The 12,495-nt window shown below is 41.6% G+C and overlaps 1 pseudogene; it reads right to left on the reverse strand.

Annotated features, from left to right (window-relative positions):
- Nucleotides 1-353: 353 nt before the first annotated feature.
- Nucleotides 354-1,581, reverse strand: LOC102473987 (aurora kinase A pseudogene; annotated as a pseudogene).
- Nucleotides 1,582-12,495: the final 10,914 nt, after the last annotated feature.

Here is a 12,495-nt window from a genome sequence, read left to right on the forward strand (position 1 = left end):
TGTTGCACAGCTCGTAAGTGATCAAGTTGGGGCACAGTGGTCACTTTCTCCACAATCAGACTCCAGGCTTGTCTCCAGCAATGTCCCCTTGCCTGGCACAGGCTGTGGAGGCAGCTACAGTCGGACCTGGCCTCCCCATCAAGACGCCAGTTTCCCTTCAGTGTCCTGTTCATCGACATGGAGCTCCAAGGAGGGAGGAAGAGGCGCAGCCTGCCCAGTAAGACAAGCCCCACTGCGAGGTGTGCTCTAGATAAAAGGCCCGTGGTCAACAGCAAAATGGATCTCGGTAGCGTGTTCCTGACAGATTACGTAGCAGCCCTGGCTCCGGGATTCCTCTCATGCATAATTCCTAATTAAGACTGTTTGCTGGTTGATTCTTTGCCTTTTTGGCAATTTGGTTTTGATGAATTGGCTGTGATCCAGGGGTGTTTGAGAACTTCTCTGAGAGTTGACCTCTGGCTGGGATTGTGCAGTAAGAGTCTGGAAATGAGGTCTCTGGCTCCCTCCGTGACAAAATCAGGGAAGGTATACTCAACCCTTGATATTCTCTGGTAGGTCTCCTGGTATGTGTTTGTCTCAAAAGGAGGCTTCCCAACCAGAAATTCATAGCAAAGAACTCCAAGACTCCAGAGATCCACCTTCTCATCATGCATCCGGCCTTCGATCATCTCAGGAGGCAGGTAGTCCAGGGTGCCACAGAAGGTGGTTCTCCTGGAAGATGGCGCATGCACTGACCATCCAAAATCTGCGATCTTAAGTTCTCCTGTCGATCCCAGAAGCAAGTTCTCTGGCTTAATGTCTCTATGAATAACTCTCTTCGAATGACAGTAAGACAGGGCATTTGCCAACTCTGTGATATAAGTAGCAATTCTCTGCTTGTCAAACTTGGAGAGTTTCTGTAGTTCTGAATAGACAGTCCCAAGTGGTGCATATTCTAGAATCAGGTAAACTCTGGTGGCATCGTGGAAATAACCATAGAGCCTAAGGATATTAGGATGCCGAAGGTGGGACTATATTTCCACCTCCCTCCAGAGCTGGTGCTCCACCCCGGCTTTCTTCAGCTGGGCCTTGAACAACACCTTCAGAGCCAGGATAAACTGCTTTGTCTTTCTCTTGCCAAATAGACATCACCAAACTTTCCTTTACTGAGCAGACAGCCGATTTCAAAATCTTCCAAAGACCACTGCCTCTTTTTTGAGTCTTCATTTTTCTGTTTCGATTCCAGTTCCTTTTCGGCATTATTTCCAGGTTCTGATGGCTGGGGCTGCTCACTCTTTGGTGTGTTGCTAGGTGACTTGGAGATAGGACGGGGAACACTGGTTGCTGGTAATTGCTTCTGCTTTTGATTCAGATTCTGAACAGGTTTATGACTGGAGACTGGCTTCGGCCTAGGAACACGCTGGGAGGAATTCGAAGGACATAGGACTTGCTGAGCCTGGCCACTCCTTGGAGGTAATGGATTCTGAGAAGGAAACTGCTGAGCCACCGGGACACGTTTTGGACCATCCCCAAGTGGCACTGTAGCCTTAATAGGTCCCAAAATGCAATTCTCTTTAGATCTGTCCATGATGCCCGTTGGCTCCCGCCAGCAACCTACAGCCACCGAGTCCAGCCAAGAGCTCAGCCTCCAGGACTATTTTCTTGATTAAACACACACACACACACAAACACACAGAATAGGTTCCTGTATCCATCAGTTCTCTCTCTGCTGGCCAACAGTCATTCTAAGGAGTGAATTTCCCAATCCATGGAAATGTACGCATTAGCTATCTATTGCAGCAGAATAAATCACCCCAGAACTCAGAGGCTTAAAACCAGAAATGATCATTACTTAATGGCTTTTGTGAGTCCAAACTGTAGCAGTCGCAGGGAGACTCTGGCTCAGGATCACTCCTGATGCTATCAAGATGCTGACCCAGGCTTCCAGCATCTGAAAGCTTGACTGAGGCTGGAGGAGATGCTCTTCACAGGGCTTCTTGAGTGTCCTTACTGCATGGCAGTAACTTCTCCCAGAACAAAGGATCTGAGAGAGCGAGAAAGTCAGAAACCACAGTATCTTTATGACCTAGCTAATATCACTTAAGCTGCTGATCACACAGACCAACCCTGAGGCAATGTGGGAAGGCGCTATACAGGAAAGGGAATGTTAGAAAGGGGAAATCATTGGGAGCCATCATGTAGGCTGGCTTCTACATGTGAGTATGTAAAACCATCGTCAGCACGGAATGTAACAAAACCCACACAGAACTGTCTTTCACAGCATGGCTGAAATAATACACGAGCCACAAGGAAGTAAGTCATGGTTTTCCAGATGCCTGTTCAAGCCATGCTTTCTCCAGACCTCCCAGCATTCTAACCCAGTCATTTCCTTGACTTCTCAAGCAGAACCCAAGAGGGTGTTCAGTTAAACAAAGATCTAAGAAAATGCTGATGTGCAGAGCTGATCTAGAATTCTAAAACTACAATACATGATCTGAAAATGGCATACATCTTGGACTGATTAAATCATTTTAAAAGTGTTTTTCACCCCAAAGCTACAGTAGACAGGCTACAGAAGCCAGCATATGACTCCCTTTTAACAGGGGAACAGAGCAGATCAGATACTCCAGTCTTACAATCTAAGAAAGCCTAAGGAAATTAATCTGTGTTAAACATGAATGCATTTATCATCAGGACAATATTCTTTTTGATTTAAGTCCAGTTAACATTGCAACAGACTCCTTCACATCATCAGAGTCATAGAAGATGATGAAAACTAGCCCCAAGGTCATGATTATTGCTGTGTTGCCAGAAGTCACACGTGTTTGCCAGAGAGAGACAGAGAGGGAGAGCAAGGAAGCACTCCCTCAGTGTGGCACGGTCATGCTGCAGTCTTTCTCCTCCTATTCTCCACCATGTTAGGATCTGGGGCATGCATGCATGTGTGTCCACCCAGTGTGGTTTTCTGGTTGCCAAGGCTGGGACTCAAACCATAGTAGGCCATGTGAAATCCAGTTCCCTTAACCACCAGGACACCAGGCCAACCCCAGATTATTTTTAAAAATTAATTGAAATGTACATAACACAGTCGTTTGGGTGGATATAGAATAAAGCATTTCCATCCATAGAGTAGGCTTAAAAACTCTAGGTTGCAAAGACAGTAAGTGCCTGTCTAATTACTCCCCTCATTCTTTATTAACAGAACCAACTTTGATGCTCGGATAAAAACAAAACAAAACAAAAGAATAAACAAAAACTTCCTTCTTCCCTGGAAACTTGGAATGGCCATGTGACACTTTATGAGCAATAAAATTTATGTGAAGTTCTTCTGTGAGTCTGAGGCTTTGCTTTCCTGACATACCCATTCTCCTATCTTTTGCATCCCCCATCTGCCTGGAAAGTCAAGAACGTTATTAGAGCTGGAGCCCAAGTAGCCACATTGCTGTCATAAGAAAAGGCCAAGTCAAAGAGATCTTGAGCTACCAAACAACCAGCTACTGTCTAGCTCTATACCTGTGTTGAAAAAAAGAAAGCTGAGACCATAGGTGGCATGATGGTTAAAGTAGCTGGACCCCAAATGGCTGACTATGCAGTTCAAGTCCTGGACTCAGCAACTTGAAAAACCTGTGGGGCAGATGTGCATGTATTCCCAAAAATTCCAACAGGAAAATGGGAGAAGGGTTTGCAGCATGGCCATGCTCCCTGAGGGGGGGTGATTTCTCACTTTCTCTCTCTCTCTCTCTCTCTCTCTCTCTCTGGCACATGCACACATCCTATATAAGAAAGAAAGAAGAGAGAAAGAGAAAGGAAGAAAAAAAGGAAGGAAGGAAGGAGAAAGAAAGAAAAGAAAAAAAAAGAGAGAAAGGGAAGAAGAAAGTACGGGAGGAAGAATGAAAGGAGAAAAAGAAAGGAAAGTGAGCCCTCTGTGGCTTTTCTCATGGTCACTGGGCTTTCTGTTACATACAGTAGAAAATGAATATAGCCTTTGAAAACATTTTTAGATTGGGACCAGCAGTTAGCATAATGGCTATGTCGCTGGACTTACACGTAGTTGACCGCAGTTCAAGTCCTGGACCCGGTGGCTTAAACTCACGCCGGGCGTGTGTGCATGCGTGCCCAAGATCCCGAGAGGAGAATAGAGGAGAAGGGATTGTGGCATGGCCATACCCCCCTGGGGGGTGATTTCTCACTTTCTGTCTCTCTGTCTCTCTCTGTCTGTCTGGCGAGCACACACGCCATACAGAAAAAAAAAAAAAAAAAAAAAAAAAAAAAAAAAAAAAAACTCCAAAAAAAGAAAAAAAACTGTTTAGATCATCCTAAGCAAGTGATAATTTTATTGCACTGATTGTTAAACTATACACATTTTCATTATCTTCAAAGTGGTTTCAAAGTTGTCAAGTTTGTAAAAATGATCTTTGTACCATGTAAAAATATTTGTACCATGACGATCCTGATACTACTGTACATTAGTGGGTTTTTGTTTTGTTTTTTTTTTTTCCCTGTCCTTTCAACTGGCCAAGTACTTGCACACCTTTGGGTCTTCAAAGATGACAGCCCCTCTGTCTTGATGCCCTCTCGCTACCCTGTCCCCAACTTACCTGACATCTCCTTGCAGTTCTTCCCTGACTCCTCCCATCTATACCAATAGCCCTGTTGCATGGTCATGCAAACCAAACCTTTCCTTCCGAAACTTACCACATTTCTACATATATATTTATTTTTGAGAGTACATGCATCATATCAGTTCCCCAGTAGACTGTAAGCTAAATGAGGTCAGGGACTGGCTTAGTTGTGTTCATACCTGTCTCCCTGGTACCTAGAAGAGCACCAGACAGTGTGGAATGTCATGTCCACACCATCTTTCAAGGAATCCCTGGGAAGTCCAGGTAGAGACTCTTGTTCCAAGGACTTAGAGAATTTAGAGACTATCAGCGATAATGCTTAGATTGGATATTACTAAAACATTTTTAAAATGTGTTTCTTATTTTTATTGTTTCTTATTGCAAGTCTGGGGATCAGGAATGTGTCCAGAGATGGCAGTCGGTAAATTTCTGAGCTATCTAGCGAATCAACAGTTTCCAGAGGTGATAAGCCTTAGTCACCCTAAACAAGGGGAAAGTACTGATAGACCGTAGTTAAAGGTGAGCTCCTCTGAACGCTTTCTTGTACAATTTATTGTTAGGGCCTGCCTTTTGCAGAGGTAGATGCAGACTGCAAAGTATCTGTTTACACTCCAGGAGCAAAGCAGACATCTGGAGAGCATTTAACTGTGGCGATACTTTGCTCCCAAGTAAAGGTTCTGTTTGTTACAACATAATGCAAAGTTATTCAGCTTTTCCAAAAGGCCCCTTTCTCCTCCTGGGTTCTATACAAAACTGAAGGCAAGATTTCAAGATAAGCTATTTGGAGACTATTAAATATACACAAGCTCAAATGAAAAGTCCAGGAAAAACTAGAAAGAAATCCAAGTCATAAGAAAATTTGAAAATAGAATGTCTTCTTGAAAAATGTGTTTGTTTATTACTTATTCTACGTCTTTCCTTTAAGCACCTACCACAATGGAAGTGTCCGTAAATGACTGCAGTCTATCTGTAATCTCATTAATCTGCCACTGTCTGGGGCTCAGAAGACACAGAGGCAGGAAGTGGTATAAGAGGGAGGGAGGAGGGGAGGCAGCGGTTAGCTGGTAGCCTCTGCCACTTCCAGGCCTATGCACTGCGGGGCTGAGAGTTCTTAGTAATAGAAGGTCAGCTAGTGACGAGGGCTCTGGAGTATTCAGAAATAATAATTTCCCAAAGGAGCCAGGTAGAAGGATTCTTAGTGAACAAATCTCTGACTCAGCAGCCATTTAATTCAAAGTAGTAATTTTATAAGGTGCTTCATTTTCTACTAGAATTGGGATATAAGCTCTAAACAAATTAGTTCTTTTTAAGTTACTAAACAAAATTAATTTTAGAGTAGACAATATGAAGAAGGACCAAAATAATCTTACCAAACCTTCACTCATTATTTGAGAGATTCCCACTCTAAGAAGGGAATATAGGGGATCAGCAGATGGTATAATGGTTACTTCATTGGACTCCCGCATGGTCAACTGCAGTTCGAGTCCTGGACTCAGGCCGGGCATGTGTGCGTGCATGCCCAAAATCTCAAGAGGAGAATAGAGGAGGACTTACAGCACGGCATTACCCCAGTGGATGATTTCTAACTTTCTGTCTCTGTATCTCTGGCAAGCACATGCACTCTACAGCAAAAATCTCTCTTAAAAAAAAGGGGGGGGGAGTTACATTTAAGACCATTTCCTGGTCTTAAATGTAATCTCAGTACACTAAAGGAACTGTAAGAAAATAACATTTTTTAAAAATCTGATAATACTTTTGAGTGACTTTCAGATAAGAATTCTTGAAAGTTTCTGATGTTACCTACCACAGAGGTAATCCATAATGAAGAATTGACCAGAAAATATCAGAGACATGGGATTAATAAACCTGAGATAAAGAATTGTATACCTTTGTACTTTCTGTATCACTGTAACAAAGGTTAATAGGCTTAGCTGCAGAGAGATGCTGTCTTTGCCAGGAACAGAAATAGTTTTGAACACAATTCCATAAAAAAATACAATTAAAGTATGAGTTTATTTTGGTGGAAGAAATTTTGAACTTCTAGTTTTTTCATAGTACACATTTTCCCTGAACTTCCTGAAGACTGCATGTATCCGTGCCAATAAAAACATGATCTTTTCTTTTCTTTTCTCTTTTTCCAATAGAGCACATGCACTCACCAGAGAGAGACAGAGAAAGAAGGGGCAGAGTGAGAAAGCACCCCTAAGGAAGAGTCCCTTCTCGTATATTCTCCTCTCAGAAATTCAGGAATGCGACCACATGTGCCTAGGGAGTTTTTCAAGCCACCGGGTCTGGCACTCGAACCATGCCCTCAGCTATATAGGATCCAACGGTTTTAACCACACCACTGGCTGAACTCAGTGTACATGATCTTTTTAAAAAAATGTTCATTATTATTACTTCTGTTTTGTTTTACCTACAACTTCAAGTGGATGCAGTATAGAGAAGTCCTGTTTTGAGTCCTAATAAATAAATAAATAAATAAATGAATAAATGCCACAATTTTCCCATGAAAAGTATATGCAAGAAGGTTATTCCACGCTAGAGGTTTGAAGTTAGCAGGACTTCTCTATAGGTTGCACTACTTGTGCTTTCTTCGTTAGGTAAATAGTGGAAATAATAATATTTACTTGCTATGTCACCGTTTAATCTGTGGGGCTTGGGCTAGAAGAAACACAGATGGAACTAATGAAAGTTTGACTGCGTGACTAGGGTGATATTCGTTCTGTCTGAGCGACACTGTTCTGTGTATATACACTGAAGAAGCTTAACAGGCCACCACTCACTCTGACAACGGGGCATACGAGCGGTTCTCAAACCAAAAAGCAGAGCTTATCCCTTTGTGAGGACAAATTTGATTAACAGGCACATTTTACCCACTTTCTATGACATTGAATAAGGAGCCAAATGCTCAGCTTCAGCCTGACCATCTTTCCAGCACCCTTGAGGGGAAAGCTGCCTCTCAACACTTGGGTAAACAGTACCGTGTCTATGAGTGATGGAAGGAAAATGACTCAGAGGCAGGACAGCAACGGACGTTGAACGTCTGTCAGGCCTGCATGCAATTCATGAAAGAACCAGAACGCTCAAAATGAGAAAGGAATTCTGTGCTCTCTCCTCTCCAGTCTCCTTAAACTTCCTACAATCTTGAGGATGAAGGATTGCAATGGAGTATAGTGAGTCCTGGTGTTTGTACCAGCAGAGAAGTCAAAGAGCACAGCTAACATAAAATAGTGAGACACCTTGTAAAGTTGCACACATAGTCACTTCCTCTGTCCCTGCTTAGAGATCTGCAAAATACATCGTGGGACACAGGCTCAGCAACCAGATTTGAACGAATATCTGAAATCTACATACACAAAATCTGTTCATGTAGCATGGTCATTTCATTTCTGTTCAAACCCCCTAAGCAAAAAGGGATGACACATCATTTACTCAGAAAGTATGGAGTAGCGCCAGAAGTAAGGATTTGCAGTGGAGGGAACTAGAGAAGGGGAGAGAAATTTATTATTATTATCATCATCATTTTATTTATTTATTTGGCAAATATCCTTGCTAAAAAATGCCCATCCTACCTTTGGGGATCAGAATTTGCAAAACGTTTTATTTTTGTTGACAAAGAATCTGATAGAAAGAATCATGCTCACTGAATCTATGAAATGACATCTAAAAACTGTTGAATATTCTGTTTCTGATCCTGTGCCACTACAAAAGAAGATGCAATAATGAGTAAACCCAACCTCATCTTTGAGACTTGTACAGTTTATTAAGAAAGTACGTATTCAACCATTCCTAGGAGATGGATCTACAAAGTACTGACTCTCTTCAAAGTAGAAGTAATCAATTAATTCAACTACCCATCTGCTTACTCACTCCTGCAGGTACTTCGGGTCTCGGAGATTGTATCAGGACATTCTTAATACTGGTATCAAATATTCAAGTTACTTTCTTATTAGTTTTATCTTCTTTCCTAAAACCTTTAATCTCACTGACAGACTGAAATTAAATGGCCAACTTTTAAAATATAAGCATAGTTGTGGTTCTGAAAATAAGAAAAAAGCTTTGAAATAGAAAATAGCTACCACAAAACACTTGCATAGTTGTATAACTCTATGAAGCTCCCTTCAGACCTTTTTCTAGACCACTGTAAAACAAACTTATAAAGTAGGAACATAAAAAGCCTGCTAATACCAATAAAAATGACTGTTGACAGCAGAGAAAAGAGGTGGAAAAAATATTTACAGCAAATAGAAAGGCTCAGCCTGGTGGCACAGTTCATTCTAGTTTGCCATGGCGGAAGCCACAGAGCCCACTGTGGTTTGGATCCCTGGCCTGGTCAACCTGAACTACACATGTGTCTAAGATTCTGATAAGCAGGAGGAAGCCAATTGCAGCACCACCAGCCCTTAGACAGGGTACTTCTCTCTCTCTCTCTCTCTCTCTCTCTCTGGCACTCACACACATTCCCCACCATGAAAAAAAAATAAATAAAGCAAACAGAAGAAATAAAGAAGGAGCCATTGTGGAGTCAGTGGGTGGAGAGGTGGTTTTCACCACCACTGTGCAGTTTGAGTCCTGGACCTGGTGGCTTGAAAAACATAGCAGGTGCATGTGTGTCTGTGCCCAGAATCCTGAAAGGAGAATGGAAAAGAGATGGTGGCATGGCCAGCCCTCTGAGAGGTGCTTTCTCACCTTCTCTCTCCCTGTTTTGCTCTGTCTTTTTCCAGTAAGTGTGCATGACCCATGGCAAAACTTAAAAAAATAAAATAAAAAGGAGACATTGTAAGTCGTTTAGTATAGACAAAAATCTCCCTCGGTTAGTAGCAGCCAATCAGACAAACATGGGAATTACTAGAAGAAACAGGTACATTGACATAAGTAAAAAGTATCAGCTAATAGCATGGAAGTTTGTAGGTAGCAAGTAAAAAATTCAAAGAGCACAGTGGGATGAGGCCATGTGGTAAGAGCTACCAGCTCTCCCCACCTTAATAATCCCTGGGAAATCACATCATCCTGAAATTGTTTTCCCTAATGGTCACCCTGAGTCATCAAGGAAAACTTTAAATCCTGTTCAGTATTCTCTATTTTAAAAAGCAGGAAATGTTTGGGGGCCAGGAGATTACGTAATGCATTTTAAAGTTTTATAGGCAAGTTTGGTTGTATAGACATTTCACCTAGTCTCAATGAATTGAAATCTCTAAATAATCAAGAGTTTACTGTGTGCTTTTAAAACTTTTTTTCTGATAACTTAACCATGTTAACATGTTATTAGGCATGGTTTGTCAGGAAAACTAGTAGATTCAATTTTTCCATCTATCCCCATGATTATCTTAAAACACTAACGCTGGCCTATATGAGGGAAAGCACTGTGTGGGGAACTCATATACGAATAGATGGAGAGGAGATAGTGAGGACATTGACAGCATTAGGAACCGCATGAGGGATGTGTGTTGACCTGGCACATTTACTAATGCTAAGTGTGAACTGACAGCCCAGAGCTATTTTGGTGGGTGGTAGATAGAGGCACAGTCCTCTAGCTGAAGTCATGGTGCTAGGAGAATATGAGAAACTGGCTGCCATGCCTCCATGTCTTTCTTCAGTAGACATGAAGACATGTTGTGTTTTGTCTCGATAGTCATGTCTTGTTCAGATATCTGTAGACAGTCCCGATGTCCTCCATATGGAGAAAGGCTCTGGAATAGGAAAACTTCCACAGGTGGAATGCCTCATTTTCTCAAAGCCTCAGTCCCCTGGGCCTTGACTAGGGCTGTCTAGATATGCTTGAGGGTGTTCATGAGAGCCCTCTGGTAAGTGCAGAAACTGGTATCTGTCTTGGGGCAGGAGGGAAGGGAAAAAGCCAAAACACACTCTAGTGTCCTATACAGATGAGCCAGTCACCTAATGAACAGGAGTTCTTAGTTACAAGCTCTGCATAGTCTGTTTCCCTCCAATGGCCAGGGACCCTTCGCAGAAACTTCTTGCTCATTACAGCCACTTCTCAAGGTCATCCAGTTCAAACGTTACAAACACCCGTGACCAGTAACTTCCTACCTCCCCAGGCAGTCTCAGAGAATTATTTAGAAGATAACCATGGCAAAGTTCATTCACCTCACATGAGTAAGACTTTAATTTCTGGTTTACCAGAGGATCCAACGATATACTCTCTCCATCTTGCTCTGGGTAGAACAATGTCTTTTCTGGTTTTTCTAGTTCTTGCTCCACACCTATGAAGTAACATTTAAACTTAGATTATATGGAGGCTGACAATAAGATCCCCTGGTAGGTTTTCCAGGACTTTTTCTGGTCCATTGGTCATTTCAGTGTTCTTAACACCTGCACCAGAGGGTGGGTGGGAAAGACGAGGTGCTAAGGAAGATGGAAATGACTAATGGACCAGAAATTTCTTTTAAAAAGAAAATTATAGGCATGGGATGACCTTAAGTTGTCATCCATTTTGTGGTTCTAGTTTGGAAATTTACTAGTGTATCGGGCCATGCTAAATATATCTAAAAGATAATATATCTAACTCAGATATACCATTATTTCCAACCAATTCAGCGAGCAGCATTTATCTACAATTCTTTTCTCAGCTGCCTGCCTGAGTGGAATTCCCACTTCTTTTAGTATGGTTTGGGGAGCTGGGACATCATCTTTGTCTACTGGCTTCTGTGGTATTTACTGCATCTAAAATAAAATATTCTGTATTTAAATGTTGCCTAGAAAAAAAAACACACAATATCTTGCTTTCTTTTATTCATTCATTTGAAGTAATTATTGCTATCGCAGTCTTATGTGCATTTTTCTCAAACCATAATGATTTGAGACTTATAGAGTATGGTAAAACAGTTGGATTGTTTTTTCAGGCAGGCAATTTTGTGAAGCAAATGGTAGTAATCTGAGCCTCTTTTTGGTTTCTAAAGATTTCATTTGTTCACAGGACGTTTTCAGGGTCTATACAATTTCCTACCTGGAGGCTAAGCTACTGTGCTCAAAATCCTGTTTTCCATCTCCCACAAGTAGAGTGCAGGTAGGTAGGAGAACTTTTAAAAAGACACATTCCTTTACAGAGTTTTCCTGTCCTACCTCCCTCTGCTCAGGGTATCTCTGAGTTCTTTGTAATTAGTTTTAAAGAAACATGGGGGGGGGGAGTTACGGTCTTTCCAAATAAACCACATGTTTCTCTCAGGAATTTATACTAAAATGTGTATTTATTTTTTAAAACCAAATGATATGAAAATAAGAAATGCAATACTGGGTCAGCCCAATGGTCTAACCAACCTGTGGTTTTGAAGTTTCATAGTACTCCATTAATGTTGGCCTCAGAAATGTGGGGATGTATTTCAAACTCCCTGGCTTCCTTTAATACTTAAATCTTGGTTTGCCATTCACAGATTTTTCTAGACTTTTCCTGAATTTATTTATATTTTTAGAATGTATCAACTATATAAGTAGCAAGTCCCATGTCCTATGAAACTATAGCAAGAGTCTCACTACAGGGAAATGAAGGATGAGCTCGATAATTAAATCTATTGTATCACAGTGGTTTTCTTGGTCACAACCATCTCACTATAAAATTCTTACCCCCACCTGGCATCCCCTCTCTTCTATGCTTCATCCAATCTTGATATCTGCTGAAGGTCCAAAATCGTGTGATCTATATCAGGTACAGATCCTGCTGCTTTGATCTAGAAATGCAAGAAATACGTAGAACATTATCTGCCTCCTTCATACCTGTGGTAGGCAGCTTCGAAGATGGTCTCCAAAGGTAACTGACTTCTGGTCCTTGTGGCCTTGTATTAGTCTCTTCTCCTGAGTAACTTGCTTTTAACTAATGCAATATGGCAACACTGAGGGAATATCACCTCTGAAGTTAGGTTACACATGATAGTGACTT

This window comes from Tupaia chinensis, unplaced genomic scaffold (assembly GCF_000334495.1).
Source record: "Tupaia chinensis unplaced genomic scaffold, TupChi_1.0 Scaffold146445_1, whole genome shotgun sequence".
Lineage (NCBI taxonomy): Eukaryota > Metazoa > Chordata > Mammalia > Scandentia > Tupaiidae > Tupaia > Tupaia belangeri.